The sequence below is a fragment of the Camellia sinensis genome, chromosome 4 (assembly GCF_055761805.1).
Source record: "Camellia sinensis isolate YWXY chromosome 4, ASM5576180v1, whole genome shotgun sequence".
Taxonomy (NCBI): domain Eukaryota; kingdom Viridiplantae; phylum Streptophyta; class Magnoliopsida; order Ericales; family Theaceae; genus Camellia; species Camellia sinensis.
In genome coordinates, this window is record NC_138964.1 from 141,598,220 (window position 1) to 141,606,400 (window position 8,181).

General features: G+C 35.8%; 1 long non-coding RNA gene across 2 annotated transcripts; it reads left to right on the top strand.

The window, feature by feature from the left end:
* The first annotated feature begins 1,194 nt into the window (after positions 1–1,194).
* LOC145823445 (uncharacterized) lies at positions 1,195–3,517 on the top strand. 2 transcript variants are annotated; one of them, XR_014365737.1, is made up of 4 exons: positions 1,195–1,208; positions 1,325–1,373; positions 2,880–2,935; positions 3,071–3,517. It is a non-coding gene; the product is annotated as an uncharacterized LOC145823445 (long non-coding RNA). The 2 variants fall into 2 exon arrangements; XR_014365736.1 differs by having other exon boundaries at positions 1,205–1,373.
* Positions 3,518–8,181: the final 4,664 nt, after the last annotated feature.

Consider the following 8,181-nt stretch of genomic DNA (forward strand, 5'->3'; position numbering starts at 1 on the left):
TTCTGCTATTAGAGAGCTCATCAGTTATCTGAGTCAGTCATCTTTTCTCTGTGAAGTGACTGCATTGGCTCCCAATTGGGATTGCAAGGGGCACTGAAATGGGAATGATGTCCATTTGAAAAGATGAATGATCTGCCATATGACTTCTCTATGATTTTTGACAGGATGTACAATCTAAAGTAAGTGCTGTTGTACTTGGAAAGGAAAAACCAGTTGAAGAATCGAATCCTGAATATGAGAAACTGAAACAATATATCTTTGAGCTTGAAGATCACTTAGCTGAAGCTCAGAAGCATGCATATCGCCTAGTAAAGAGACACAGAGGTATTTAAGGACTTTATTTTTTTTGGTTCTGTGGTGTGCCAGTTTTTCAAACTTACTTTAAATCATATTTTGTGGATTGTCTTCATTTATTCCGCTTTCTTCTTTGTTTGTTCTAATATTTGAATAAAATCAAATAAAATTCATTCATAATTTTTTATTGTGTTTCCACAGAATTGGGGCAATCCCTGTCAGATTTTGGGAAGGCAGTCAAACTTCTTGGCACTTGTGAAGGAGATGCTCTTGGAAAGGTATTCTCTGAGCTTGGGGAAAAATCAGAGATTTTGTCAATTAAGCTGCAGAAGGAGGTAAGCCTCATCAATGGATCATCCCTTGACATTAAATTGACATGCTGTTTGGAATTTTTCTTCTAACAGATTTGGATTTACATGTTGTTTTACCTAACTGATACTAAATTGACATGCTGTTTTGGAGTGTAGCCTTGAGGTTGGTGATATTGTTGTCTATTGTTGTGGATTGGCCTCGAGTTCTCTGGGCTTATAAGAAGGCTGCCCTGTTGCTGGGTGGGCTCTGAGTTATCACTTTTAGTTGCTGCTAAATGGAGCAAGGATCATGACATGGCAGCAGGTTCAATATTGCATTAGGAATGGGAGTTGAGCTATGAATATGTCAGTATGTTTAATTAGATGTATTCTTTATATGGAAGCAGTGTTCACTGGAATCTGTGTCAATGCCAGAGGTTTTGAATGGCAAAATAATGGTAAGATTATATATCTCATATCCTATTTCTTCCTCACATAAGTAGAGGATCATTTTGCTTTTGTTTTGCTATTTTATAACTGGCTGAAGCTGATATTTCTATAATACGCAGATTATTTAATCAGGACAGTTGGATGCCATTACAAGGGCACACCCTATTCTCTCTGGTACAATCTACTTATGTCACTACTCTGCAACACTTGCATGAGGATTCAGTTTTTTGATCACTACTTTTAAATTTTCTATTTCATCTCTAAGACAAACTATTGTGTTTTTCAAACAGCTATGAGTGAGAAACTTTATGTTTTTGAGGGGGCACTTGGTGCTGGAAGGTGGGCTTTCTTCACAATCTTACCAATTTCTTTGTCATGTTTAGATTTTAGAACAATTTGAATTGTGTTGTTGAGACAAATTTCCATATAAAATTGGTGACAATTAAATTTAGGGTAAAAGATGAAGACAAGAAGAGAGAGAGAGAGAGAGAGAGAGAGAGAGAGAGAAATACAGGAAAAGGCTAATGAGAGACACCAAAAGTAGGCACATGTTCTCTTCTTATACACACATATGTTTGCATTTTGTCTATCATCGATTGAACCAACCCAATTTCTATCACTAAATGCTTTCAATTTTAAGTGATCATGGTTACAGCACAGGATCCATTTCACAAGAGCTGACTTAAGATACCTTTAAATGAATGATCAGGCACAAAAATTTTGGCATGATCAAGCAACTCAGATTATTATGTTCTTCCTCTTCCATGATTATGTCTTATGTTATTTTATTTTGCAGTATGTAACTCTAAATTAAGTTAATAAAGTTTGATTAAGTAGCATGTACTTGTTATTTTGAAATGATAGTTGAAATGAGAGAATAAATGGAGGGAGTAAAGTCATCATTGGAGCAACATTGCTAATATATAGCATTTTGTCTCTTTTTATTGCTAAATTATAACAATATTCAACATGTAGCTATTGAACCATTGGAGACTAGAAAATTCACAAGACAGCACTAGGAAACCATAGGAGATTTTTTTTACTGACAGGAATACAAGAACTGATAGGCTGCTTCTTAGTAGTGATATGGCTTTGATAACATGTAAATATTGGAAAGAAAAAGTGGAATTAAAATTTGGTTAAAAAAAAAAAACTAATGGCTTTGCGCAGAAAACAACACCTGAATCAGTGGTTGACGGAGTTGACAAATAACGAAACTCTGTCCTTGCAACATCAAGTCCAGGCAGTTGCTCCTTTAGTGTTGCAGCAGTACTTTCTGATACAATTCAGAAGATGTTGTCTGATGTTTCTTTGGCCATCTCCTCACTGACAAATAGAAAAACCAAGGATCAGATCATGATTCTCAACTCAAAAAGGTGCAGCATTCTTGTTTTTCAACAAGCTTTATACCTTGTCCATTTCCTTCACCGTCAAATTTCTTCTCCCCCATTTATTGTTTACGACACCAATCTGTATTGAGAATTCACAAATGACAATTATATTATATTTACATGACTTTTCTTTTGGTATTTGATTGATGCATATTTTGTGCGATCCCAATAAGTCTTTGCATTTTTTGTTGTTGTTAGGAATCAACTATCTATTGTTATGACCGATTCAGAAGTTTTCTGTCTTGATCTTGATAGAGATTTGTTGTTGATAGCTTGTCTTCATCTGTTCCAGACCAAAAGAAAAAAAGAAAAAAAGCTTGCTTTGTAATAATCAAAAGTGGTTTGAACATCACTCTAAATGGATGGGTGCTTCAATGGAATCATAATATATAATCTTACATTAGGACTTTTTGTTTCGGAAACTAACTATTTTGTTGTTTTTAAACCTTTCTAGGTCGCTTAGGTATTGTCGATCATGATGTAGTTCAGCTTAACAATCTGCACAGGCAGGTAGGACTCTCAATTGTATTTTGATATTTGTAAATCTTCTTTGATGGAGATGATGATGATATTGCTATAAGTGCTTCCAGGGAGAGAATCAAATTTGTAATTCTTCATCAGCTAACTTGTATTACTATACTGCAGATTATCCATACTGAAGCATATATTGGTCAGTCAAAAGTGGAATCTGCTGCTGCTGCTTGTCACTCATATGTAACACTGGATTGACTGACTACTTTGAAAACCTGGTCACATTCTAAAGCAATGAAGAGAGCCATCAGTGAACATTGTGGTGTATGGACAATCTCAATGCTTAGTTACTTTTACTGTTTCCAGTGCATTGGTATAAGGTTAGCTTGGTAAACATTGTGGTGTACTTGAATTGAGTGTTTTTATATAACTCACTCTCCTAGTGTAAACATGATAGCCAGTGAATTAGTTTGAATTTTTACTTGACTTCTGTTAACCTGATGGCTTAAAAGTTACTAAGAATTGTATAGTTTTGAGGGCTGTTTGAACAATTGATGGATGACAAACATGGTAAACTGATTTCTGAGCATTTTGTATAGTTTTGTTGCTGGTTTTGTTTGATTTGTTTTCTGACTGTTCTGGTAAATAAGGTTAATTGCTGCGTCAATTCTGATTTGGTTATATGATTTTGTTTGGGTTGTTGAGTTGAAATGGTTTTCTGAACTGGTGATGATCTGTGTTGAATCAGTTTGCTGATCTGCTATACTAATCTGCTATTCTTCTGGTGCTGCTGTGATGTTGTTGTTGCTGAGATGCTGTGGTGAAGCTGCTGTGATGGTGATTATTACGATGAGGTGCTGCAGTGTTGTTGATGTTTGGAAGGGTGCAGGACTTTTTGTCCAATCTATAATAGATCAGGTTTTCATTAATGGGGGTTGTCATTAGGTGTAAGTTCGGGCAACTGCTGGTGTTTTGGATGGAAGGGTATGGAGGGGGTATTTTGTGTGATTTCATATCAATGTTATTAGTTTGTTATAGTGGTGCCTGAGGGATGCCTCTTGTAAAGCTGTAAATCTTTTAAAAAATTATAAATGAGTTTGAATTATTTTTGCCGTTGTAAATTTGTCGTTGTTAAAAAAGTAAAGCTTTCTCGACAAATAACTTGTCAGTAAATGTGTAGCCAAAAGTTTATTTTTGCCTACTCATATTGTGTTGCTAAAAGTGTATTGTTTGCCAATGCCAATTTGTCGTTGCCAAAACTAAAGCTTTATCGACAACCAAATCGTTGGCAAATGGCAACATTTACCGACGTAAATGTGTCGCTAAAAGTTACTTTTCCCCACTCATATTGTGTTGGTAGATGTGTATTTTTTGCCAATGCTAATTTGTCGTTGCCAAAAGTAAAGCTTTAGCGACAAACAAATCGTCGGCAAATGGCAACATTTACCGACGTAAATGTGTCGCCAAAAGTTTACTTTTGCCGATGCATATGTTGTTGCTAAAAGCATATTTTTTGCCCATGCAAATTTGTGTCGCGAAAAGTGCCACACAATCATCATATTTGAATGACTTTTACCAACGCAAGGTAAATTACCGACGATGGATGGAGGCTTTTAGCGACGACTATGTTCGTCGCTAAAGGTATAACTTTTACCAACGCAATGATAATTTCGTCGGCAAAAACTTTTGCCAACTCACTTTTGCCTACAGGTTGCCAACGTAGCTTTGTGTGACGGAAAAACTCTTTGCCAACGAATTTTTCCTTTTAGCAACATATTTTGTTGCGTTGCGAAAAATGCAATTTCTTGTAGTGATTAATTGTCTATTAAATTTTGTACATTTAATTATTATTGTGTGACATGTATAATGTTTTATGTTGGGAGTTTTTTTTAGTTGGTATAACATTATTGGTGATTTAGAATTGAATAATTTGTGTTTAATATATAAATTAACCGAAATGACTGATGATATCTATAAAGTTACTGATAAATGGTTAATACCAGGTATTCAGGGTGAGCCCTGGTTTTTAGTAAGTTTTAAGTCAATTGTGTCGCGAAACCCTAAGATGGCACGAGACTTATTTGAACCCTTATCGCTATTTGGTTTTCGGATAAGGGTGTATGTGCGGGTGGCACGCAGGGAAGTTACGTACCCTTGGCAGACCGTTCCCTTAGGGCAGACCACGGATGTCATGGCTTGGGTATATAACTCCGGGCGTGGGCATCTTTGGTATTTCTTGAATATTTAACCAAGGGGGGGTTTCCAAATTAACCGTGGCCATGACTTAGTGGTTAGTAAGTTAAACCTCTCTGGTGAGATTTCAAAGGTCACCTAAGTTATTAACATTATTTGAATTATTTTAATGGTTGTAATTTATGTTTACGATTATATTATTATCTCGTGCCTATAATTTCATTATTTTCTCTCAAAAAAAAAAAAACATGGTAGGTTGGTTATGTTTTCTTACTGTGTTGCAAAACTCATGGCATATATTTTGTTGCCCTGGCATTTCATGCCAGAATATGTTGAGGAAGGGACTGAGGCTGAAATTGGAGCTGCTGCTAATATCGAACCTTGGCTAACTTAGAGTCAAGATTTTATCAAAATAAAAAATTCTATCATTTCTTGTATTAGTATTTAACTATGTTGTAACGTTGGGTATGAACTTGTATTTTTATTTTGTGGTTGGACTTTGACTATGTAAGAGTTTAAAATTTCCTAATTAGTAGTTAAAAATTTATCTAGCAAGTTATTAGTATTTAAATTTTATGATGTTCTAAAAGAAAAATGAGGCGTCACACAAATAGAGAAAAATGATTAGAAGACATATATGTTCCCAAACCATACAACGTAATTAATACAATGCACACATCTATGCCACTTTTATAGGCTCGCCTATGAGCATGGTATATGATCCAATTCCAAAACATGTGATAAATCACGTATTCAAACAATGAAAGTGAAATTGACATTGGTTAGTATGTTGAGCCGAACCCAAATGCATGTGAGACGAGTGTATGCGAACATGAGAAATGCTAAGAAACATGATGATCTACACTACTATTATAAGCGGGTAAATAAAATGGAAAAAGAAATGAAGGGTTGGAAGACATACACACTTATTACAATTTCGCCCTTATGCAAAGGGTCCGAATGAATGTTTATGTGTCCGAATTAAACTAACTATTACAAAACCAAATGAATGAGTAAACAACTAATTAGCTAAGCTATCACAACAAAGCCTAATAATAAGAAATAAGCTAGCTACCTAATTTATTATAGCAAGGAGGAACAATAAAACTAACTATTTAAGTTACTCAACAATAAACATTCATAATCATTGCAGTAATGCTAATTATATTTTAATTACAACGACAATGAGAGCATTAATTTACAACATCTGATAGAACCAAAATGCACAAGGATGGCATGCATGTGACGGTTTTTAGAAGAAACTCTGTCTGTCTTCCTTGGAATTTGCCTTCTTTCACCTTCAATCATTCCCTCTGTTTCTGCAAAACATTATGTTTACCAAACATTGGGCCCTGGTCGACCCCTAAAGAAGCCCGGCCTGGCCCAAATAGGGCCAGTCGTGCCCTAATTTTATGCAAAGCTCTGTTTTTGTGCTCTGAGGTGAAAACAGTGCAGACAAAATTTCCTGAGCTCTGTTTGTTCCTTTTACACTTTTCTATCATGGAAAGCTTCAAGAGAAAGATGAAGTCGTTTCCAAAACCAACAATGAGCAAGTTGCTTGCTTGATGATTTCGGCCACGATTTGGACAAAAATCAATGAATGTAATGAATCAACACCAATCCCTTCCCTTTATCATGGAGTGAGCTCAAAAAGGAAGTAAAGACGCTTCAAGGGTCATCAAATCACCATGAATTGACGTGTGACGACTCTTAACACAATAGACTCGACATAACGTCCGGCCAAGCCTAAACGACCTTATTCATTTTCTTTATGTAGGTTGATCCAATTTTAAGCCAATTTCATTAGTCACGTCCATTTTTTAATCCATTTGTCCAAGGTGATGGTTAAGTCCGCTAAATGAGAAAAACGTCAAGCAAGAGCTACTCCTAAATATGAAGGAGAGACCATGCCTTTGATGATGAACCTCCATAGAGATTAAGCCATTTAGATTAAGCCATTGAGCATAGGTCTCTAGCTCACATTTTGAATAACAATCAACTGGTTGAAATAACTCTCAAACAAGAAGAAAAGAAGAAATGAGAGAGATTACAAACATGATTGTGAGATTGATTCTTAATTAATCATAGAAAAGCTACTGAAACATCCATAACACAACATAACAAGCTAGATGTGAAGGCTTACAATGCAACAAGCTTTGATATCCAAGCATATACTAATTAAATAAATTGCAACAACCCTAAAACAGCCCCTAATATGCTAAAAACAGTGACCAAAAATCATGTTGGAGAGCATAAAAAAGGTAGGAAACAATAAGGCAAAGCAAAGCTAGTGAACAAAAAGCAAGGAGAGGTGGTTAACCTCTCCATTTTTGAGACTTCAAACCATATTTTTTAGCCTTTTCCAAGCTTTGAAAATCAGTTTAAAAGGCAAAGAACAGAGTGTAAAAACAAAGGCTTGAGCTATGAAATAAGGTGCAAGAGAAAGTGTTAACCCTCTCTATCCTTTGGTAGCTATCCAAACCTAAGTTTAAACACTTGAAATGGATTCAAAACAGCACAAAAACACAAGAAGTAGCTAACAAGAGATAGAAAAAAAAAAGAAGTAAAAGAGAAGGTGGTAAGCTTATACCTTTCAAGGAAGTAAGCTCTTGTTTGTAACACAAACTTGGTTCAAACACACTCTCAAACTTAAATTGTGATGCCCAAGCCTCAACCAAAGTTCTAAGGTTATGATCGAAGGTGATGTATGGTGTATGGATATTGATCAAGAGAGATAGGTTGGCTCAAAGGTGACTTGTATAGGAAGAAGGAGCTCTCTCTTGTGTGTATATGTTCTTTTGAAATTTTTCAGCCCTCAAAACAAATGGTATAACCTCGTTTTTATAGAATTTGAGCAAAATAAGTCGAAAATATCTTCAAAAAAATACAACTGGTGGGCTCTCGCCCAAAACAATGTGTATCACCAACGAGGCACGGCCGGGCCCAAATAGCCACGGTCAACTCCTAATGGGGCACGGCCGAGCCCTAATGTGCTGCCCCACTCCCCTGTTTCAAACTCAGTATAAGGTGGCACAATGGTAAAAAAATGAACCTCTAAGGTAAGAATGAGACAAGTAGGAAGGTTTTGGGGA